General features: G+C 51.7%; 1 protein-coding gene across 1 annotated transcript in view; it reads left to right on the top strand.

The window, feature by feature from the left end:
* Positions 1-14,427, top strand: part of LOC116948618 (inactive dipeptidyl peptidase 10-like) — a 681,203-nt gene that overhangs the window by 22,562 nt on the left and 644,214 nt on the right. The window lies entirely within an intron of this gene.

Below are 14,427 nucleotides of genomic sequence, written 5' to 3'. Positions count from 1 at the left end.
TACAGAACTCAGCTCAAGCTCATCAAAGGGTGGCGATCGGGCATTTGTTTCCATGGTACCCTGGACTGTGACACTCCGTGACACTTGCACTGTGACACCCCGTGACACCTACACTGTGACACTAAGTGACACCTGGACTGTGACACTCCGTGACACCTGCACTGTGACACTCAGTGACACCTGCACTGTGACACTCAGTGACACCTGCACTGTGACACTCCGTGACACCTGCACTGTGACACTCAGTGACACCTGCACTGTGACACTAAGTGACACCTGCACTGTGACACTAAGTGACACCTGCACTGTGACACTCCGTGACACCTGGACTGTGACACTCCGTGACACCTACACTGTGACACTAAGTGAAACTTACACTGTGACACTCCGTGACACCTACACTGTGACACTAAGTGGCACCTGCACTGTGACACTAAGTGACACCTGCACTGTGACACTAAGTGGAACCTGCACTGTGACACTAAGTGACACCTGCACTGTGAAACTAAGTGACACTTGCACTGTGACACCCCGTGACACCTGCACTGTGACACTCCGTGACACCTGCACTGTGACACTAAGTGACACCTGCACTGTGAAACTAAGTGACACTTGCACTGTGACACTCCGTGACACTTGTACTGTGACACTCTGTGACACTTGCACTGTGACATTCCGTGACACCTGGACTGTGACACTCCGTGACACTTGCACTGTGACACTCCGTGACACCTGCACTGTGACACTAAGTGACACCTGCACTGTGACACTCCGTGACACTTGCACTGTGACACTCCGTGACACCTGCACTGTGACACTAAGTGACACCTGCACTGTGACACTCCGTGACACCTGCACTGTGACACTCCGTGACACCTGCACTGTGACACTAAGTGACACCTGCACTGTGACACTCAGTGACACCTGGACAGTGACACTAAGTGACACTTGCACTGTGACACTAAGTGACACCTGCACTGTGACACTCCGTGACACCTGCACTGTGACACTAAGTGACACCTGCACTGTGACACTCCGTGACACCTGCACTGTGACACTAAGTGACACCTGCACTGTGACACTAAGTGACACCTGCACTATGACACTCCGTGACACTTGCACTGTGACACTCAGTGGCACCTGCACTGTGACACTAAGTGACACCTGCACTGTGACACTAAGTGACACCTGCACTGTGACACTAAGTGACACCTGCACTGTGACACTAAGTGACACCTGGACTGTGACACTAAGTGACACCTGCACTGTGACACTAAGTGACACCTGCACTGTGACACTCCGTGACACCTGGAGTGTGACACTCAGTGACACCTGGACAGTGACACTAAGTGACACGTGCAGTGTGATACTCCGTGACACCTGCACTGTGACACTCCGTGACACCTGGACTGTGACACTCAGTGACACCTGGACAGTGACACTAAGTGACACTTGCACTGTGACACTAAGTGACACCTGCACTGTGACACTCAGTGGCACCTGCTCTGTGACACTAAGTGACACCTGCACCGTGACACTCCGTGACCCCTGCACTGTGACACTAAGTGACACCTGCACTGTGACACTCCGTGACCCCTGCACTGTGACACTAAGTGACACCTGCACTGTGACACTCCGTGACACTTGCACTGTGACACTCCGTGACACCTGCACCGTGACACTCAGTGACACCTGCACTGTGACACTCCGTGACACCTGCACTGTGACACTCTGTGACACCTGCACTGTGACACTAAGTGACACTTGCACTGTGACACTCCGTGACACCTGCACTGTGACACTCAGTGGCACCTGCACTGTGACACTCTGTGACACCTGCACTGTGACACTAAGTGACACCTGCACTGTGACACTAAGTGACACCTGCATTGTGACACTCTGTGACACCTGCACTGTGACACTCCGTGACACCTGCACTGTGACACTAAGTGACACCTGCATTGTGACACTCAGTGGCACCTGCACTGTGACACTCTGTGACACCTGCACTGTGACACTCCGTGACACCTGCACTGTGACACTCCGTGGCACCTGCACTGTGACACTAAGTGACACCTGCACTGTGACACTAAGTGACACCTGCACTGTGACACTCCGTGGCACCTGCACTGTGACACTAAGTGACACCTGCACTGTGACACTCCGTGACACCTGCACTGTGACACTCCGTGACACCTGCACTGTGACACTCCGTGACACCTGCACTGTGACACTAAGTGACACCTGCATTGTGACACTCAGTGGCACCTGCATTGTGACACTCTGTGACACCTGCACTGTGACACTCCGTGTCACCTGCACTGTGACACTCCGTGACAATTGCACTGCGACACTAAGTGACACCTGGACTGTGACACTAAGTGACACCTGCACTGTGACACTCCGTGACACCTGGACAGTGACACTCCGTGACACCTGCACTGTGATACTCCGTGACAATTGCACTGCGACACTAAGTGACACCTGGACTGTGACACTCAGTGGCACCTGCACTGTGACACTCCGTGACCATTGGACTGTGACACTCCGTGACACCTGCACTGTGACACTCCGTGACACCTGCACTGTGACACTCCGTGACAATTGCACTGCGACACTAAGTGACACCTGGACTGTGACACTAAGTGACACCTGCACTGTGACACTAAGTGACACCTGCACTGTGACACTAAGTGACACCTGCACTGTGACACTCCGTGACAATTGCACTGCGACACTAAGTGACACCTGGACTGTGACACTAAGTGACACCTGCACTGTGACACTCAGTGGCACCTGCACTGTGACACTAAGTGACACTTGTACTGTGACACTCCGTGACAATTGGACTGTGACACTCCGTGACACCTGCACTGTGACACTCCGTGACAATTGGACTGTGACACTCCGTGACAATTGGACTGTGACACTCCGTGACAATTGGACTGTGACACTCCGTGACAATTGGACTGTGGATCTCTGGCTGAAGGCAACAGTGAGAAGTACGGTTTCGGTTTTAAATCTTAAGTCCCTCCTTAAAACAAACATCCCTTTAGAACTAATTTATATTTAAATTTAGCCACTTTTACCCATAAGCCTCCTATATATAAGCTGTAATTATTATTACTGGGTCAGTGCTGTCTATGTTAATTATAAACGTAACTATCTCAACAATCCAATAGCTGGCAATATCTTATTGCTAATGGACTTATGAAGCTCCGTTTGAGAGGCGGAATTCCCTCTTCTCACTCGAATAAGACAATTCAGTTGTAATGAATTAATTAGAATGTATTGCTTTTTAGCTAATTGGCTCAGCCCATCATCACACCGGGGTCGATAAAGCAAGCACAGTACCACCTGGTAGGAAAGTCAACAGTTGTTCTCGTTACATAAAACACACAGCAAACAAACAACTAACGGGCTGAAATGGGTTTGTTGTTTAAGCAGGGATACAAAATCTAAATCCCTCATTACATTTGACATTAACTTAGCTTAAACATAACACCGCTTCCCACCAGAAGTAGATTATACCTTGTAACAGGATTGTCTTTATTGGCAATGGCGTTTCTTCACGGCAGACGCAGAGGTCAAACAGATTGAGATAATTCATTGCTGGAGGTCGCCCCTTACCCCACCGGGTGGCCGTGACACAAACTTGGAACATTGTAATTGAGTTGGCCACGACCAGTTTGGAATTGACACGCACGAGCAGGAGCGGCTGGGATTGACAACCCAGACGTGGCTTCATCGTTGCCACTCAATTCATTTCCCAGCGAAAGAATAAAAGGAAGCAGTCTTCCAGTTGTAGACACTGATAGTGACGGAGGGGGGAGCCAAGGATGTTGACCGAGGAGATGGACTAATGTGCGTATGTTTGTACGAATGTTGAACTTCTTTCGCACCGTATGTATCCAACCGTGCTAATCGGAGGTGCGCGGGGAAGGACAACAAACTAAACACAAAAACGTAGTTTTAAAGAAATGAGGTTTCAAATGTAGACGATTTAAAAGTGCATAAGCTCCAGTGACTTCCTACTATCGGAGGGAAGAGCGTTCCAGACGGCCGCAGAAGCGGATCTGAAAGCGCGCGATGCGGTGCCCGTCTTTGTTTGATTAAATCAGTTCGAGTTGCAGGTGAGTGGCTGCCTGCATTGTGACAAATGGGGAGCCGGCGGTGTAGCGGTTAGTGCCCTACACCGCGAACCCGGCGATCCGAGTTCGCTTCCCCGCTCACGGCTACCAACATCGGTGACGATTATCTGAACTGACCTTGACCCTCCCCCAGGTCGACTCAGCCTCAAGGGAGTGCCGTGTGCGATGTCTAAACATCGCCGCTAAGGGAGACAAAGGAGGCCGGGCGTGGTGCTGGCCACCCGCCGCCTCGTGTGCCGGGTCGGCCTGTATATGTGCTCACTTGCCCCCGACAGTCTGTTTCAATGGTGGGGGGGGGGGGGATCTTCGTGTTTGTATTATAACATCGCAGGATCGTGCACGTTGGCGTTGGCTTGGGGGAGGCCTTCATCCACCAGTGGATTGACCGTGGCCAATCAAGTTGAGGACACATCGAGCATCGTCAAAACGTCTTCGAATGTCAAACATGTTAAATGTAGTCTGATTTGAATTCGAATATCTTGTTTTGGTTTAAATTCAATTCAGTGTGCTAACCGCTGCGCCACCGCTCCCGCCCGCCAATTTGCTCCCGCTTGGTTATAGCTGAGGGTCACTGATCCTTCTCTATGTATGCTGGGTCCCCTGTCGTCTCGAGCAGCGGGGGGGGGGGCGGGGGGGGGGTGCTTTTGCGAGTGAATGATATTTTATCTTTCGCCTGCTCCAAGTTCCAGGATATATCCACGGCGCTTCGGGGAGGATAACACGGGCGTGTGAATGGCGGGTGGTGCCCGTTGAACGGAGATGAATTATATTCTTCTCTTGCATCACCATCATCACCAGCAGCACCACCACCTGCAGTGTCAGTTGTGCCATCCCAATCATGGCACAACTCCCACGCAGCCAGATGACCATCATCATGTCATGTCAGAGCATTGCTTCGCATGGTGACAGGGTAAGTGTGTGTGTGTGTGCTTCTGCGTGCATGACTGTCAGCATATGGAGGATAATTGTGTGTGTGTGTGTGCGTGTCTTTGTGTGGCTGTCTTTGTTTGGAGCGGAAGAGCACTTTTTCGTGGTGGTGTCGCCGTTAGCGCATTGCGATATGAACCCTGGCCACCCGAGTTCGACTCCAGCTCACAGGCAACGCTGGTGAGCTGGATATCTGATCGGGTCCCGGGTCTCCACTAGGTCGACTCACACTTAAATGAGTACCCGGTGCAGGATGCAAACATCGGCACTGGGGAGACAAAGGCGGCCGGGCGTAGTTCTGAGCACACCACTCCCATCGTGCACCATTCCGGCCTTATTAGGCGCTCGCTAACAACACTCCACAATATGTTAAAAGGCTCAACGGGAGTTCTATGTCTTGGTACGTGCGTGTGTGTGCGTGTATGTGTATGTGCGTGCGCAGACATCACAATCTCAGGTTTCATACCGAGCCCTGATACACAATGCCAGCGCAAATTAGTGCCTTTCTCAACCCGGTTTGGGGTCTCACCCATGGGCACATTCAGCCCAATACCAATACCCGTGTGCGGGGCCGTTGTTCATAGCGTCACGTCCGTACCGTCACGTGCGTATCGTCACGTCCATACCGTCACGTCCGTACCGTCACGTGCGTACCGTCACGCGCGTACCGTCACGTCTCCCCATGCTGATGCTGAAGCAGCTGGAGCTGCTCTGCTGGGTCTAATGGGTGCTCACTAACAGCAGCACTCGCCCCAGGCCGTCGTGAATAGAAATGCCAGCAGCTTCCTCTCGCGGTGTTGTGCCAGCGCGCGTGTGCGGGCGTGACACATGGCCAAGGGCGGCGCAGCGGTTGGCGCTCGTAAGCGACACAATGGGTCCGTGGCACAAGGGAAGTGCTCGATTGCGACGATATGGATTGTGCGTGCGTGGCCACGCAAGGCTATCCAGGGCGTGTGCTTGCCCACACGAGGCGTTGTGGAACAGGAATTGAGAGTAATTGAACGAATGCTCGACCCCAGGTACTCGATCCCATGCTGCCATAACACCTCGACCCCATGCTCGACCGCGTGCTCGATCCCATGCTCACATAACAACTGGACCGCATGCTTGACCGCGTGCTCGATCCCGCAGTGCACGGATATCCCCGTAACCTGGATTCCACGTCCATCCGTGGATATCGCCAGTAGCAAGCGGTTTTGTGAACCTCTCCTGTGCTTCCCCCACGGTGTACTTAGCCTCAAAAGACTGCCTTTGCAGTGTATAAACATCAGTAATGGGCAGATAAATAAGGCCGTTGTGCTGGCAACATCACAACCCTCTTGCATTGTGCTGCTCCTAATAGGTGCTCCTTAACAGCACCCACACCAAAAGCGTGTGCAGGCTGCAAGGGAGATCTTTATAATTGATTGTGTACGTGTGTAGTGCGTGGTAGTAGAGAGTGGCGGTGGGGGAGTTTTTAGCGCATTGCACTATGAACCCCTAAACCTGAGTTCGATTCCCTGCTCTATGCAACACCATTGGCGAGTGATATCTGTGTGTGGTGTGGAAACAGCAGCACCAGGAAGACAAAGGCGACTGTGAAGGTGCTGGCCACACCAGCCGGCGTGTGCGCCTTACCTACCTTAAGAGAGTACTGCCATTGAAAAAGAGTACTGTAGCTGTAAGAGAGTACTGTCGTTTTGAGATATGTGAATGCATCAGCACATTCGTGTGCGTGAATTTGTCGTGTAATTAGGCAGCGGTAATGTAGGAACCGCGTTACCCAACGTCGATTCCTGCTCGTGGTCAATATCAAGGACGAATATATTGACGTGCTCTGGGCCTCTCCGAGGTCGACTCAGCCTCAAATGGGTATCTGGCGCGGTGGGGGGGGGGGCACACACCAGTATCGGTTGGGGGAGACAAAGGCGGTCGGGCGTCGTTCGACGTGCCGGAGTTAATACGAGCTACTCGCTAAAAAACAAAAAAAACCCCCATCTCTTTCCGCCTCCCGTTGGAGGCTACACGGGGATCTCTTCTCTTTGCGCGTTCACTCGGAGCCGGCGAGCGCCGACTGATTAGCGCGGCTCCACGTTCAGTGCAGCACGCTGTCGTGGGGACTGCTGGTTCGGGATCCCCTGCGGTCAATGTCGCTTCGCATATTCTCACCCTATGTATTTAAGGAAGCGGTATAAAGCTATTCCACACACACACATCATGACCCCATATACAGTAATGTATCTCTCTCTATATATATATAACTTAACACATTCGCCCTTGACACTGTGGCCTTAAACAGAAAAAAAGTATAATAGACGACGTTCCGGGAAATAACTTTTCTTCACAGCACACATAGACGGCCAGAGAGCTACAGCAGTCACAGAGAGAGGCCACTCTACCTCTCTAGCCCCTTTGTGTGCTGTGAATGAAGGGCCATTGCCCGAAACGTCAGCCTATTTATATATTATTTTTTATGGCAGTGATGTTGATGTAGCCGCGTTATTTCTCCATACATGTGGCTGCCCGCTTTTGTTCCCCCGAACCGCTCGCACGTACACAGAGGCATGATTTGCATCGCATGAATATATGCATCTGCGGGAGTTGGGGAGGGCTTCTTCCCATGACATGGATGCAAAGTGGATCCACGGGTCCGTCCTATAGGCACGCTGCATATGGTGCAGGGTGGGGTGTGCACCGTATACAGAACGTTTGTGTATGCGTGTGTAATATGGCTATGCAACCGTGTGACTCTGAGGGCTCATAATGGCCATGCCAGTGACTCTGAGGGCTCATAATGGCCATGGCAGTGACTCTGAGGGCTCATAATGGCCATGGCAGTGACTCTGAGGGCTCATAATGGCCATGCGAGTGACTCTAGGGGCTCATAATGGCCACGGCAGTGACTCTGAGGGCTCATAATGGCCATGGCAGTGACTCTGAGGGCTCATAATGGCCATGGCAGTGACTCTGAGGGCTCATAATGGCCATGCGAGTGACTCTAGGGGCTCATAATGGCCACGGCAGTGACTCTGAGGGCTCATAATGTCCATGGCAGTGACTCTGAGGGCTCATAATGGCCACGCCAGTGACTCTGAGGGCTCATAATGGCCATGGCAGTGACTCCGAGGGCTCATAATGGCCATGGCAGTGACTCTGGGGGCTCATAATGTCCATGGCAGTGACTCTGAGGGCTCATAATGTCCATGTCAGTGACTTTGAGGGCTCATAATGCCCATTTCAGTGACTCAGAGGGCTCACAATGGCCATGTCAGTGACTTTGAGGGCTCATAATGGCCATTGCCAGTGACTCCGAGGGCTCATAATGTCCATGGCAGTGACTCTGAGGGCTCATAATGTCCATGTCAGTGACTTTGAGGGCTCATAATGGCCATTCCAGTGACTCAGAGGGCTCATAATGGCCATGTCAGTGACTTTGAGGGCTCATAATGGCCATTCCAGTGACTCTGGGGGCTCATAATGTCCATGTCAGTGACTCTGAGGGCTCATAATGGCCATTCCAGTGACTCCGAGGGCTCATAATGGCCATTCCAGTGACTCAGAGGGCTCATAATGGCCATGTCAGTGACTCTGGGGGCTCATAATGGCCATGGCAGTGACTCTGAGGGCTCATAATGGCCATGCCAGTGACTCTGAGGGCTCATAATGGCCATGGCAGTGACTCTGAGGGCTCATAATGGCCATGGCAGTGACTCTGAGGGCTCATAATAGCCATTCCAGTGACTCCAAGGGCTCATAATGGCCATGGCAGTGACTCTGAGGGCTCATAATGTCCATGTCAGTGACTCTGAGGGCTCATAATGTCTATGGCAGTGACTCTGAGGGCTCATAATGGCCATTCCAGTGACTCCAAGGGCTCATAATGGCCATGGCAGTGACTCTGAGGGCTCATAATGGCCATGGCAGTGACTCTGGGGGCTCATAATGGCCATGGCAGTGACTTTGAGGGCTCATAATGGCCATGGCAGTGACTCTGGGGGCTCATAATGGCCATGTCAGTGACTGAGGGCTCATAATGGCCATTCCAGTGACTCCGAGGGCTCACAATGGCCATGGCAGTGACTCTGATGGCTCATAATGGCCATGTCAGTGACTCTGAGGGCTCATAATGTCCATGGCAGTAACTCTGAGGGCTCATAATGGCCATTCCAGTGACTCCAAGGGCTCATAATGGCCATGGCAGTGACTCTGGGGGCTCATAATGGCCATGGCAGTGACTCCGAGGGCTCATAATGGCCATGGCAGTGACTCTGGGGGCTCATAATGGCCATGCCAGTGACTCTAAACCTCGCACTGCCCATACCTAAAGCACTTAGCCAGCCCCGCTGAGGTCCTAGGTTTGTGTCTCTTGTTCACACGAAAGATAAAATACAGCACAATAGATAGTATTTTAATATTTTTCATATTTTTGGGGAGTTCGGAAAGCCTCGCTGAGTGTGCAAGATATATATTTATAACGTTTTTTTATGAAAAGTTATTGCTTGGGATCTTTATCAAATTTATTTCTTAAGTAAATTGTTTTGGTCTGGAGAAAATAAAAAAATCAGCAGCCGGCACACAACAAAACCATCTCATACATATACCGTGCACACGCAATGGTTTACAGCCGCTACGTCAATCCACTGCTGGATGAAGCCCTCAGTCATGGAGGTTGTTGGTGATGCTGCTGCTGATGATGATCAAGATACTGTTGCTGCTGCTGATGATGATCACGATATGGCTGCTGCTGATGATGATAATGATGCGCTGCTGCTGATGATGCTGCTGATGATGATCAATATGCTGATGCTGCTGTTGCTGCTGATGAAGATGCTGCTGATGCTGCTGTTACTGCTGCTGATGATCACAATGTTGCTGCTGATGACGATATTGATGCACCGCTGCTGCTGATGATCAAGATACTGAAACTGCTGTTGCTGCTGATGATGAAGATGCTGCTGATGCTGCTGTTGCTGCTGCTGCTGATGATGATCACGATTTGGCTGCTGATGATGCTAATGATGCGCTGCTGCTGCTGATCAAGATACTTAAGCTGCTGTTGCTGCTGATGTTGATAATTACACACTACTGTTACTGTTGTTGATGATGATGATACGCGGCTGATTATGATGATGATCAAGATTCCGCTGCTGATACAGGATCGTGAGCTCTGCTGTTTCACCCGATGCGCCGTCGCACGGTGTGCAGATGCACTCTCGACAACTGGACAAAACTGTCAGAGGCTGATAACCTCGGCGTTTCAACTCCCTCACCATGGGGCACGATTTTACCCACGAAACTCCCACCCCACGTCACATCAACGTTCTTTTGAATCACATTTGCTATTGTTTTCGTGTTCTATCCATCTCTCTCTCTCTCTCCCCCGCCCACATTGCTCTGACTCTCTCGATAAAATGGAAACAAAATAATCTCCACGCGTTTGCAGAGGAGAAGCGGCGGCGGGGTCGGTGGCTCTGCCACCACTGATGCATAAAGGGCTAAAAATATCGCACGCCAGTTGCTGCGACCGCTGTTAGTGGGGGGTTGGATGGGGGGGGGGCGAAACGCGTCAAGCACTGACGACGCAGCTCGCTCGCTCTCTCTGCATGGGAAGAGCGCCCACTCATTCCTGCGACTTGGGGTTTACAGGGGGGGAGGTCGTACATTGGGATGCTCAGCCCCGTTCTCTGAACAATATATACATGTAAAATATTGTACCTTTAGAAAAAAAAGTTAGTTTTTTGTTGCTGTTTCTTGTTGTTGTTGTCCTCGTGTTGCCGCGAGGCATACGACCAGCGCGGTGTTGAGTGTTGTTTGCTTGTTGTGCTTGCGTTCCTCGTGCCGCAGCATCATCGCCACGTGGTTTAATCACGAGACGCGGAATCCATTCGGAGCTCTCGCTCGGCACGGCGAGGAGAAGAGGGGAGGGAGGTCTCCGTCTCTTTGTATCCGTAGCTGTCTCTCTGCAATTCTCTGTTTGTCTCTCTCTCTCTCCGCGTGTCTATGTGCGTGTCTCTCTCTCTCTCCGCGTGTGTCTGTATGTGTCTCTCTCTCTCCACGTGTGTCTGTACGTGTCTCTCTCTCCACGTGTCTCTGTACGTCTCTCTGTCTCTGTGCGTGTCTCTCTCTCTCCACGTGTGTCTGTAAGTGTCTCTCTCTCCACGTGTCTCTGTACGTCTCTCTCTCACTCTCTCCGCGTGTCAGCAACTAAAAAAAAACCCGTCACTGTTGGGGGGGAGGTGGGTGGGGTCGCGACATTATCCCTCTCCAGCCCCCCTCCCCCCAGGCTGGGGGGTTGTGTTAAGGCTGGATCTTCTAGGCCGGGCGACCTCAATCCGCGGTACCCCCACCCCCTCCCCACCCACGCTGGGGGAAGCCCTGGGGGGGGGGGGGGGGGCCGCGTGACGTTTCTCGGCGCGCCACGCGGGACGGATCAAGCGACGGAGCCGGTCGCTCTGGGGGCGAGGGTCACGCGGGGTCAGCTTACTGGTGCCGCCTCTGCGAGGACGACCCTGTCCGTCGCGTGGAATTTGGCGAACACGTGCGCTCAGATGCCTGCCTCTCACTCTCTCCCTCACTCTCCTCTCGTTCATTGCGTTCATTTTACTTTTACTGCGCAAATAAAACACGTCCTTCAAGCGCCTTGTTCAGAAAATCTCATCAGAATTGCTCGGACCGAGGTCGCAACCCTCTGAAGCCAAGCACACGAGCGAGAGAGGAGCACATTCTCCTCTGCCCTGCAGGACCCTAGCAAGTCAGCCGCAGTCATCTTAATGCACGTATCGGTGCCTGCCATAGAAACGTGGAATTGTCAACACCAGTTCAGGGCCACCCACAGAGACGGGGAAACCGCACCGCCGCAGCCAGCGCTTGCTTGGGCGCGGAGACCCTCCCGCTCGGCCTATCGCTTTGTGACGTCACAGCGCGCGTTCTTGAGCACGTGACATCGATGACGTCAGGCGAGAGGCGACCCTGGGGAAGGCCGGGTGATGTCGCGAGAGAGAGAGGGGGTGACGATTGAGCCGCGAGATGCCCGGGACGCGCTTTGCCGTCGACGGTGGCGGCTGCCACGTGCATTCCAGTGACGTGCGGTGAGGTCAAAATGGTGGGGAGGCACTGGCCAGTAGTATTAGAGAGAGATTTACACACTGAGGGGGGCGTGTCCTCGCTGAGGGAGGCGTGTCCTCAACGAGGTGGACGTGTCTGAAACGCCCCCCTCAGTGAGGCAGATGTGATAGCTGCCTCCCCTGGTGCGTTTCCATTTCAGTTTTATGACGAGACCAGCGAGCCTAAATATCTTTATACACATACGTGAAATAAGTTATCTGGACTACGGACGGCAAGGACATGTAATGAAGGAGTCTACAAACATTACATTGGTGACACACAGAGAAATAGGAGCAGGCACGCGCTTATTGCCCGCGCTACATTCGGTTTCTGAGGGGTTGCGAAATGAGAGGGGAGGCTGAGCCCATCGCTGCCTCTTCACCTCTCGTCTCTTCCTGTATTTGCAGCGGAGCTCAGCAAATTTGGTTATTTTTGACTATAAAAATTATTGGAATCATACAGAAATAACATTTATAACACAGATCAGTGGAGAAAAAAAATCTTAATATATATTTTTTACTTTTCGTAACAGCTATGTTAATTGGAGTTATGACAGGTGAGGCTCTGCCTCCCCTGACCGCACGTGACTGGTGGATTCGAACCTAGGAAGCTTCAGTGGTGGCGGCGGCGTCTGCTGCTCTCATTCCCGAGTCACCCGCACGCCTTCACCGTTCTACTCTTGGGCAGACGGCAGCAGCAATGTGGTTCAGGAGCTCGACGCCAATGTTCCAGGTCTGCTCGCTGGCCACGACGAGAGGGCTTCACCAGAGAGATACAGAGTCGGTGTCCTACTCCTCCCCCCTCTTCCCCCCTTCTCCCTCCTCCTCCTCCCCCTTCTCCTTCCTCCTCCTGCTCCCCCCCTCAGTGTATGGTTGTGTATAGGCCTCGGCAAGGTAAGGTAATTTACCTTTATTACCGGGTAAAAGGGTAAAGGGTAGGGTAAAGGTAGTTTGGAAGAATTACCCGGTAGGGTTAAGGTAGTGCGAAGTATTACCCGGTAAATACGGTGCCTTGTTTAACGCTAAAAGCTCCGTGGCACAGTCCGTAGCCTCCATGTAATAAGTAATATTAAAAAAAAACTGTTTTTAAAGCACCCTTTAATGAAATGTGCGAGTAATGGTAGAACTCCACGACTCCAGGAAGTGGACCCGAGCTTGCCATAACGTAAGGGGACCGTGGCCAATGACAGCCAACGTCAGTTGACCGTGGACAATTAGACCCAAGCCGAAACATAACATAAAAATAATGTTTAAAAATATTTTTATTTTATTTTTAACGATAGAATATAGTATTGTCATCAGTATGACATAAGTATACCAAGTTTGGAGTCGATACCACATTGGGAAGTGGGTTAAAATTAAGTTACAAGATTTGAGGATACAACGACAACAACAGAGTGAGTTAAAAGAATACGTGTCAAATTGGAATCATTGAGAGTATTCTATATGAATAAAGCGCTTTACCTAGCATTTACCTGCATGTGTAGTAGTGCCCCAGTAATTACCCTGTAATCGGGAAATTTGCATGGGGTAAGGGTAAAAGGTCTGGTAAAGGTAGGCTCGTTGCTTTTAACCTTTTACCTTACCTATTGAAGGGTAAAAGGTAGGGTAGAGTAATTGTATTGTGGTAAGGTAAAAGGTAGGGTAAAGGTAGGCTCGTTGTTTTTACCTTTCACCTTACCTTGCCGAGGCCTAGTTGTGTAGTGTTTATAATGACGAATAAACTTCTTATGAGGCACACTGTTTATTGTAATACTTCTTTTACACAGTCCTTAACACACAGAGGGGTATACGGTCCCCTCACCCGATACGCTAAGAAGGTACAGCCTCCGGACTTAGCGTGACCTACACACAGGTCTCTTCCTAACCTAAGGAGGGACAGCCTCCTATCTTGGCGGGACTTACTCACACGTCTACCGCTATCCTAGAGTCCTCCGGCTGGGACCTAGGGGAGGCTATCTGACCCACCGCTGGCCCGGCGGGTCTTGACCACTGGATGCGCCGAGCCTTAGCCCTCAGAAGGGCTGGGAGGCCAGGTCCAGGGTCCTGGCTATCTTCAGCCCGGGCTTCGGTCTTCGTGTAGGGAGAGAACTCCCCGCGCTCTGCGCGGTCACCCTTCTTATACCCGTTTGTGGCCAGGTCTAACCAATCACACATTCCCACGTGGAACTGTCTGATTGGTTCTTACCAAACTGTGGCTACTATCCACTTCACCTCGTCTGACCCCAACCGTTATGTACACAGAGGTAACGCTGCACTGCCCCTTT

This window comes from Petromyzon marinus, chromosome 34 (genome assembly GCF_048934315.1).
Source record: "Petromyzon marinus isolate PM22_M1 ecotype Great Lakes invasive population chromosome 34, UKy_Petmar_22M1.pri1.0, whole genome shotgun sequence".
In the NCBI taxonomy this organism is placed as follows: domain Eukaryota; kingdom Metazoa; phylum Chordata; class Hyperoartia; order Petromyzontiformes; family Petromyzontidae; genus Petromyzon; species Petromyzon marinus.
The sequence above is the reverse complement of the archived record's forward strand: the minus strand, read 5'-3'. Positions and strand labels throughout refer to the sequence as shown.